Source organism: Acomys minous, assembly GCF_964271855.1.
Source record: "Acomys minous genome assembly, chromosome: 9".
Classification (NCBI taxonomy): Eukaryota; Metazoa; Chordata; class Mammalia; order Rodentia; family Muridae; genus Acomys; species Acomys minous.
The window spans coordinates 92,559,672-92,570,014 of NC_140490.1; the positions used below are offsets into that span (position 1 = coordinate 92,559,672).

Genomic DNA, 10,343 nt, shown 5'->3' on the forward strand with positions numbered 1-10,343 from the left:
TATTACTCATTTCAGGATACATCCTGTTTCAAGTGATAAGACACACACCCATGTGTCCTATAAACATGTATGCACATCCTTTACTGAAGTAGTCACCGTAACTAAGATAAACACGGTGATTATGTTACTATTGCGCTTACACCACTGGAGAAGGCTGGAATAGAAAGTAGACGAAGAAACGGATGATGTTAAACCATGCCGACGCTTTGAAGCAAAGCACAAAATCCCTCAGGAGAAAAATAACAGGGGCCTGCTTTAGACTTACATTCAATGAAATAAGTTTTCTGTAAGAAAAGCACAAATCTGAAGAACGCTAAGAGTTTCGCTAAGAAGAGAAAGGTCCGTCCAGAGCGAGTGGCTCCGTGGGAGGACAGCATGGCGCGTCCCAGCAGCTGAGGGATGGAAGAGCGCGTGGCTTCGGGTGATGCTGGAGCGCCGCCCCATCGCCCAGGCCGCCGCGGGTGAGAAAATTAGATTTGACTCTAACTGCAGTGGGAAGCCACTCAACGGTTTTAATGAAGGAGTGGGTGGCAATGATCTCACTCATGGATTTAAAAGGCTCTCCGAGGAATACAGAAGTAAAAAAAAAAAAGAAAGAAAGAAAGAAAAAGTGAGTTTAGCAAAGAAAAGCAGAAAACAAAAAGTAAGTGGGCAGAGATGTAAGAAAAAGAACTTAAGGAAAGGAGAGGAGAAACAGGGAGGGGCGGGGGCGGGGGTGGGGGCGGGGGCGGGGCGGGGGCGGGGCGGGGGAGGGGCGGGGGAGGGGAGGGGGAGGGTCAGGGGCGGGGGAGGGAAGGGGTGGAGGGGGCCGATGCATGAGCACCTACAGGACAGGGAGAGAAATCTGGAAGGTGAAGAGATAGGAGGCCCCAGTCCCACAGGTCAACGCCAGATCATGCTGACTGAACTGGTATCCAAAGGTCTCTCCCCTGCAGATACAGAGAGAATTTATAAAAACTTCTGTCTTAGTCACTGTTCTGTTGTTGTGAGGAGACACCACAGCCAAGGCAACTCTTCCAAAAGAAAGCATTTAATTGGAGGTTTGCTTACAATTTCAGAGGCTTAGTCCATTTTCCTCATGGCAGGGAGCATGGCTGCATGCAGGCAGACATGATGCTGAAGAAGTAGCCGAAAGCTACATCCTGATCCACAGGCTGAGAGGGAGACTCTGGGTTTGGCAAAAAACCCACCCCAAGTGATACACTTCCTCCAATGAGGCCACACCTCTTAATCCTTCTAATCCTTTCAAATGGTGCTATTCCCTAATGACTTAAGCATCCAAACATGAGCCTAGGGGGTGCCATACTCATTCAAACCACCCCATTCCACTCCCTGGATCTCATAGGCTTGTAGCCACATCATAATACAAAAATGCATTCAATCCAACTTCAAAACTCCCCAAAGGCAATCACAGTCTCAGTACTGTTTAAACATCCAAAGTTCAAAGTCTCTTCTGAGACCAAGGCAATTTCTTTAACTGTAATCGTTTGTAGAATCAAGGTAAAAAAGCAGACCACATACTTCCAACAAACATAGCACATGATATACATTGCCATTCCAAAAGGGAGGAAAGGGAGCACAGTGGAGAAATATTGGACCAAAGCAAGACCTAATACTCAAAATTCTGCATCTCCATGTCTGATGCCGAAATGTTCTTCAGAGCTGCAATTCCTCCCAGCTTTGTTGACTGCAGCACACTTCTCTCTCTTTGGCTGGCTCCACTCCTTTTTATCAGCTCTCCTTGGCAAGAATCCCACAACTCTAGCAACTCCAACATCTTGGGGTCTCCAACACAATGCAGGCTTAACCTTTACAGTTTCACACAATGGCCTCTCTAGGCCACCATACAGGGATACCTCTGACACACACCTGGCTTCAGCAGCTTTCCTTGGTCATGGAGGAAGATTCCACAATCCCTTTCCTGTATTCTGGACTCTAATGCTAGAACCGTGTGGCTGACGCTGCCAAGTTCTACACTTTGATGGGGCTGAAACTTGGCCCCTCCTTCAATTACGTTTGCATCAGTGCTCTGCTGTTGATGGTTTCCTTCCCTGCTTAAGCTTTTCTTTAGTCCCTTCTTACAGTTGGAAGCTTAGCTGAGTGGGGTCTTGAGCAGACATCACCACTCGCTTTATTCTATTTGGCATCAGACTTTTCTTTAAACATTTTACCTCAGTAGACTTAGCTCCATTATACTTCCTGGTGCTCCTTTTTTTCTTCAAACTGCACATATTGTATTTTTCTTTGCCCACCTTGTTCCTTTTCACGGTAGATCTCTGTAAGAGTGCCCTCTAAGAGTCACACAACACAGTCAGTACTAGGCTGTCTTGAAATCTTCTCTGCCAGTTCCATTAATCAAAAACTCTTCAATCTAGCCACAAGCAGCAGATTTTTTTTCTTTTTTGACAAGGGCAGAAACCAGACACATTCTTTCCCAAAATATCACAAGCAGGGTCTGCAGGTCACTGGCTAATAGTCTTCTCCTCTGAAACCTCTTCAGACGGGCCATCATGAGCCACATGCTCTCCGTGCCGCTGTGTCCCATGCTCCTCCTAGGATGGCCCAGTAAACTCCATTTAAAGTGTTCAAATGCTTTTCTAGTCCAAAGTCCCAAAGTCTTCCATATTCCCACAATGAACAACATGGTCAGACCTGTCACAGTAATACCCCGCTCCCTTGTACCAACTCTGTCTTGGTCACTGTTCTATTGCTGAAGAGACAGCACAACCAAGGCAACTCTTATAAAAGTATTCAACTAGGTGCTGGCTTACAGTTCCAGAGGGTTCAACCATTATCATCATGGAGGGGAACATGGCAGCATGCAGGCAGACACGGTGCTAGAGAAGGAGCCGAGAGCTACATCCTGATCCACAGGCTAAGACGAGAGAGAGAGAGAGGGAGAGAGAGAGACTGAGACTCTAGGCATGGAGTTTGACCCAAATGCAAGTGACATGATCTGATAAGTCAGAGGACTCAGCAAGAAAAGCAAATAACTAAGGCTGAGAGCAGTCAGGGTTCATGGATACAGGGCAGACTAGCTGGACGGAGCAGCAAGGACTCTGACCACTGTGATGCTCAAGGATGCATATGGCTACTCCTCTGCATACACACATGTTTACTATGCCGTAATCTGTATCAGACAGAAGAACAGCACCCTTTTAATCCTTTTAATCCCCAGAGCCCACACCTTCTTTCACAAGCGCCATCAAACCTCTGACTTTTTATCCTCAAACAATAAGGCAATCAATCTGTGCTCCTTTGAATCTTTCTAACACTTGGAAAGCTGAGGCAGGAAGACAAAGACTTCAAGGCCTGGGCTACATAACAAGATCCTGCTCAAAATTAAAACAAATAAAAACAAACAGACATCATAGAGCACTACTAAATTGGTACCTAAATGTTAAAGGGCAGTATGAAATAACGGCATAAATCAGTAGTAGATTCACCTACAAAGAAATGCGGCTTCAATAGTAGATGAAACTTTTTCAGAAAAATAAAAAGTTGTAGACTGAGACAGTAGTAAAGCATTTGGCTAGTATATACCAGCACTACAAGAAAGCAGGAGCTAGATTTTCAATTTCCTTACTAAAGCATCACATATTACTTTTACAAAAAAATAGTGATCCCTTTGTTGGAGAATTTAAAAAATTCTCTTGCAGTATTTGACAGATATTGAATTTGAACAACTCAATACCATCTTAGAATTTTCAGTTTAGTATTGGGATACAAAAAAAATTTTTATTATTATTATTTTTTTTAATTGTGTGTATGTTGAGAAAGGTATATACATGTGAGTTCAGGTACAAAAAAAGGCCAGAGGGGGCATCCGATCCCCTGGAGCTGGAGTTGGTTAGAGGTGGTTTTGTGTTACCCTGAGGCAGGGGTGCTGGGAACTGAAGTTGGATCCTCTGCAAAGCAGTACCTGATCTTAGCCACTGAGCCATCTCTCCAACCTCTACCCCCACCAGAAAACAACAAACAATCAAACTTAAAACCAGTTCAACTTCCTCACTTCAATTAAAAGACTGAAAGGGAAACACACAGTGCACTAACATAAGGAAATATGAGAAAAATATATGTAAGTATCCATTAACAGAAAACTTCTCAAACAGCTTACAGGACATTCATACTGTGTACTAAAATATGAGTGTGGGTAAAAAGTGAAAACTTGTCTCTAGACATGGTGGTACACACCTGTAATCCCAGCACTCAGAAGGCTAAGGCAGAGGGTTGTCACAAGTTTAAGGTCAACCTGGTTTACAAAGCAACAGTTAAGAGTTTTAAATGCTGTGATAAGACGCCATGACCAAGGCAGTCTATAGAAGCAAGAGCTTATTGGGGCTTAAAGTTACAGAGGGTGAGTCCATGACCATCCGTGGCAGCAGGCAGGCAAGCAGGACACCGCAACAGTGGCTGAGAACTTTACATCCTTATCTGAGAGTCAGAGTGGTAGCTAAGTGCTGACATGTGATTCACAAGCATGAGGCAGGGAGAGCTAACTGGGATGGCTTGGGCTTTTGAAACCTCAAGGCTGGCCCCTGCAATGTCACATCTCCAACAGTCTATCACACTTCCTAATTCTTCCCAAACAGTTCTGCCAACTGGAGACCAAGTACTCAAACATATGAGCCTGGGGTTTGGAAGTGGGGGCTTTCCCATCCAAACCACCACACAACACAGGTCAAAAGAAAGGAAGGGAAGGAGGAAATAAGAGAGGGAAAGGGTAAAAAGAAGAGAGGAAGGGAAGGAAGAAAGACAAATTCTTAACAGAGCCAAACCTTTTTTTTTTTTAACAACCAACTTTAATTTTAGCCAGGAATATAAATAAGTCAGAGGCTACGTAAGATAAGGCACTTCCTTCATATGCATAAAGAGTGCCATCCCCAGAGACACATCTACACACACACACACACACACACACACACACACTGCCCCATAATTAAAATAATACCCTTACAATAAATTTATGTTGCATGACAGCAAGTAGATATTTCTATCAGATAATACTTCAGCAATACCTAGCAAACCAGACTCCCAAGATTCTATCAACAAAAGGATCAAATACATTTCATGTGCATGTGCTACATTTTGTTACAATCAAGTTCTGTGAAAGCTTATAATTCATATATGAAATACTTAGTAACTTTCTGTAACTAAAGCAGCTGGTTACAAAAAACTCACTGGATTCTTAGAAGGAGAAATACATAAGGAATATAATTTTAATCACTGTCTTGCAAAAAAATTATTTGAGGCAGTTCTCTATAATAATGAAATTCCAATTAAATATAAACTCAGCTTGAGATGAGTTAGTTTCCCATTCTCTCAATATATTTCACATCATTAGGTATGGAAAGGGGTACCTAGCCCAAATGTGAAATGATAAAATATATTCATACACTACTGAAAGATAGTAAAATATAATGTGTACACGTTAGTTTTAATTCTTTAACTTTTACTGTTGAGACAGTAAGTTTGGAAAACATTACTGAGGTAAGTGACGTTGCCCTTTATCACCAATGTCAAAGCAGCAGACAGCTAGCACTCAGTGCCAGTTGGCCAGGGTGAGTTTTTTTAAACTGATGAGTCAGATACAACGTCAGGATCTATACCATAATATTCTTATTAGTTTCCTCCTAAAGGGGATCAAAAGGTGTGGAAACATTCCAATTTTTTCATCATTCTGTGGGTAAGCACCCGAGAAGTGAGCCCACAGCGGTCCACAACGGCTTATCTAAGGGTAGTCATTAACGGTCTCACATGGCCTAAGCAAAACCAAACTCTGACCTAGCCTGGGCCCGCAGAAACACAGTTCTCCATTTTACATAAAGACTACAGAGCACGCCAATGTGTACAACTCAAGCCCTAGGTTTAAAGCAGCTGGAATGGAGCCAGAGTACGCATAGGGGTGCGAGCTCTCTACAAAGTTGCCCGCTTTCCAGTGCATTCTGCAAGCCTCCCCCAATTCAGTTCTCCAAACCCAGGGGTGTGGGTGGGAGAGCATTGCGCAAGAGCTCCACTAATGTTCCCTAATTCCGTTAAGTCTGGGAGATCTGAGCCCTGCGGAGGACAAATAGGGAAGAGCCTGTAGTGCCCACCAAGGGGCAAAATAGTAGCGTGATAGTGAGTCGTACTCTGTCTTGGGCCAATGATACCATCACTTCTTTCCGAGGACGATGATGAAGAATCAAGTGACCCTCCCTGGCTGGGCGCTGGGGAGAAGGTTGGCCTGGCCACCCTGCACTAGCTTGTTCTCTCAAAGCTGGACAGGTCGCGGCTCTACCACGCGCCGGTTCCCGGGAGGAGCTTACACTCGCAGCCCCTCTAATCAAACTAGAACCCGCAGGTGTAGGAAAGCGGGCTGAACGTCACCGTGACAGCCCCAAGAACCAATCAGAGCACGAGGCTCCCTCAGTCAGCCAATCGCAGGGCTCCAGGGAATCCCACAGCTCGGAAACCCACCTGAACTTCCACTGGGACTCTGTAGACTCGGGCGGGGAGTCTTGGCTGACGTGCAGCAGAGATGCCGCGGGACGCCACGGAAGGCGACGGAAGGTTTGGGAGAAAGACAGAAATCCAACAGAGAAGTCACTCACCAGCCCGGGAGCGAGGTCACTTCTCCCAGCGGAGCGACTCGGGCTCAATCTGTGCGTACCAGCACGCCCCAGACTAACCGCCGCCGCAGTTCGCCGCCGACCGCTGCCGCCTGTTTCGAAGGAGCCAATCAGAGCCGTGGGCGTGGTCTGGATGCCCCGCCCCCAGAGGCTTCCTGCGGTGTGCTGGGCGAGTAAGGACCTCTTCCCGGGGAGGCCACTGGTCACTGGAGGTGACGAAGAGACTGTAACAGAGCATCCGTCCAGTCTGCTCGGTCAGTGGCAGCGACAACCCCTCCTATGCGTCCCGTCGTGCAGAAGAGTGCGTGAAGCCCGCCTCTCATGGCTGCTTCTGAGCGCCCTGGAATGTTGCTCTTCCCTGCAGTTTGAGCTGCTTCCAACCTTAAAATCCGCTCGCGTCCGGGTGGCCCCACTGAGGTTTCGAGACATACAAACCGACCCAGCAGGGACCCGTCCTAAGCAGAAGTCTTTCAGATAGAGCCGCCCCCCGCCCCGCCTCCCCCCGCCACCCCTTACTCAAGGCAGGGAAAGATGGCAGAGAGAAAAACCCTGCAGTCACCACGGGATGCCAAAGGAGGATGTTGGCTCTTCCTTCAGGAAACACCGGGAAGGGGGAGTTGCATGTCAAAGCAACATTGTAGCCCTGGGATTGTTACACAGAAGTGACAGATGCGAGTTAACCTCTAAAGTGGCTTTTCAATGTGGGCTGATGATTACTGGCTAAAAAAGCCTGGAGGTCTGTGTTCTGGCCCAGGCTCTTAGCCTCCTGCCACCTCTGTTCCTCTTAAGTCGCAACACCTCAGTGGTACATGTTTCTCTATCTCTAAAGTGAGGGCATTGAACGGAAACATGGTCTCTCACAAAAACAATACAGTACACTGTTGCTTTCCAAAGAGACAAATGAAAGCGATCTCTCAGTCTTCAAAGCTCTGAGGGGTAAGGAAATGGAAGTCTGTGAAAGGTCAGAGTTTCAGAAGTGGCTAGATCTTGGAGGAACAGCTAGGATCTGCCAGAGGAAGTCATCGCAAGGAAAGAGTGATTCCTAAGCAGGAGGAACAACAAATGCAGGGCATGGGGAAGCACATGGAATGTTCTGGAAGTAATTGCTTTGACTAGCCAAAGTTTGGGCCTTGGAGAGAGAGAAAGAGCAGTAGCAGTCTGGAGGTTATGTGCACAGAAGGGAGTGCATGCCTTCCAGGAGCCAGATGAGAAGATTGCAAAGGAGGAAATGAGTGAATTCATTTGTGGGGTTTTGGTTTTGTTTTGTTTTGTTTTGTTTTGTTTTGTTTTTGAGGGGGTGATTCATTATCAAAGGTTTTGAAGAAGGGAACAGGATAGTATATAATTAAAAAAAAAAAAAGACAACTCCCTAAACTAGCTCAGAAGGTGTGTGTGAAGGAAGTGTCTTGGAAGTTCCTAAGAGGGTGATTTATCTGGCCTTGGATATTATAGGGTGGCACTGGTCTTAGGAATACAGGTAAAACAAGCTGTGCGTTTTTGGTTGGGTGTATTCACTTCGAAGTGTGAAACAGACGTGGAAGCAGAGATGTTCTGATAAAGGTCGAATTATCTAGAGCGACTTTAATCCATCTGAGCAGAAGATGAGGGTTAGGATGCTGGGCAGCAGGCTCTGTCCTAAGCACCAAGGATCCTGCTTCTCCAGGATTCTAAATAGAGAAGGCCGTCATTAAAAATTAACAAACACGTGATAAATGGACTTGATATCAGACTGTCACTGTTCCTGTTTTTTATTTGCTTTTTAAATTGTGGTTCAAGTCAGAATTCTTTGCTGACTACTGCAGTCATAGACATTCACAGAGTCTCTTAAAATCACCCTGTGTTTACCAATATTTCTGTGTAAAAACCATGGGGCTATTCATATGTCTCCTCATTTAGCCCGGTTTTGATGCTTTAAATTAGATATCAAAGTATGTACCCTTCTCTACAAAGTCTTCTGGATAACTGTGGCTAGGTCCCCAGCACCGGAAACATTGTGTGATTAAGTAGTAATAACTGAATTGTGCTGTGCGAATCTTGTTTGCCGGTGGTGCTTAACAGTGGTCTTTCAGGTTTTTTTTTCTCATGTGGATGCCTTATGCCTAAGTATTTGAGTATCGTTTATTTAAAACTGAAACTATGAGAAATGTAAGCAGTGTCCCTTCACACACAGCAGCTCGTAATATTTCTAAGTCACTACTGAACCCGTGCAGCGGCCTTTTTGAAGACTTGTTTTGTTTGTTTGGTTTTCCCCCCTTACCTATTTGGTTACAAGGATGTAGGACAGTGTGGCTGCGAGTACTCCAGAGGCTGGAACTCTGTCCACATCACTCCTCTCAGCCCGTATACCTCATAGGTCAAATGTGGATTTGGATGATGAACTAACTCCCTGCTAGATCCTTTGGTGGAACTGGCTTCTCCCTCACTTCACATAAAATTTCCCTCGTTTCATTCACAACTTCACGGTTCTGTCAGTCCACAACTAATACTCCATCCCCTAAGCACACTGACCAGCTTACCTACCTTGATTTTAACACTGCAACTAGTAATTGAGGGTTCCATCAAATAAGCTATAATTTACTTTCATGTGTAGGCTTTCTAATTGGTGGTTAAGTAATAGCCATGTTTTAGAGGTTGTCCCTTTAATTGAAATTGGCATAGTTGTAACATGGTGGGAGACAGGCTATAGAGGAGAGGGGAACACCAGTTCCCTCCCATCAGATGACAGTCTGTTTATTCTGACCTCCAGTTGGGAACGTATGTCCCACATCAGGAAGCATCATGTTTGGAAGCTTACGTTTTTAAACTGCATTATATTAGGAGTCGGACTAAAAAGCTTTTTTCAAATACAGAGGATCCTTCAAAAATCCCATCATCCCTGAAATAGGGTATGGTCTCCCTGCAGACCTACAAGGATGCCTCTGCTGCTTAAAATGCACTGTGGTTGATTTTCACTTTGCTTTGAGTTAGTTCCTCACATCTTTTGTCTTTATCTCATAGTTTTGGAACTGTCCTTAAGGCTTTGACATTACTGAGTATCAGCTACAGGCTGTGCGTTGTGTGAAGCTCTAAGTGGAATCTCTGGGTAATAAAGATCTTGACTTGTTCACAATTAAATTACACCTTCAGCAGGGAGTCAACCAAGATCCAAGTACACTTCAAAACAACAATAATCTCTGTGCTAGTGTAAAAATTCTGCTGATTTGTGTTATATGAGTAACCCAACATTATGATTTTTGTAACAATTGTGGTTAATATCTATGTAGTGAACTCATTTAAGTCCACTTGGCCCTCAAAATAGGACTTTATTTGAAGGTAGGCTTTTGCCCCAAATCAGATTAGAGTTCATTATTAACAGACAGAAACACACACACACACACACACACACACACACACACACACACACACACAATGGGATAGGGGAGGCACAGAGGTTAGAGTTGTGCATTTACAAACCAAGGGATGTCAAGAGCCACTATAAGAATCTGGGAGATCGAGCTGGGCACGGTGGCACACACCTTTGATTCCAGCACTAGGGAAGCACAGGCAGGTGGGTCTCTGTGAGTTCGAGGCCAGCCTGCTCTACGAAGCAAGTCCAGGGCAGCCGAGGTAACACAGAGAAACCCTGTCTCAAATAACTTTAAAAAATAAAACTAAAAAAGAATTCTGGGAGATTAAAGAGGTTTTCTTGGAGCCTTTGGAGGGAGCTTGTCTCTGCTGCAACCTTGACTGTAG

The 10,343-nt window shown here is 45.0% G+C and overlaps 1 protein-coding gene across 2 annotated transcripts in view; it reads right to left on the reverse strand.

The window, feature by feature from the left end:
• Window positions 1–6,916, reverse strand: part of GAS2L3 (growth arrest specific 2 like 3) — a 37,588-nt gene extending 30,672 nt beyond the window's left edge. Inside the window, exon 1 of one of the 2 annotated variants that reach the window (XM_084794635.1) lies at window positions 6,594–6,916. The gene's annotated coding sequence lies outside the window, so the exon portion shown is untranslated. Of the gene's footprint in view, window positions 1–6,459 lie in introns of both variants that reach the window. The other variant, XM_084794636.1, reaches the window with a different exon arrangement.
• Between the last annotated feature and the right edge of the window lie 3,427 nt (window positions 6,917–10,343).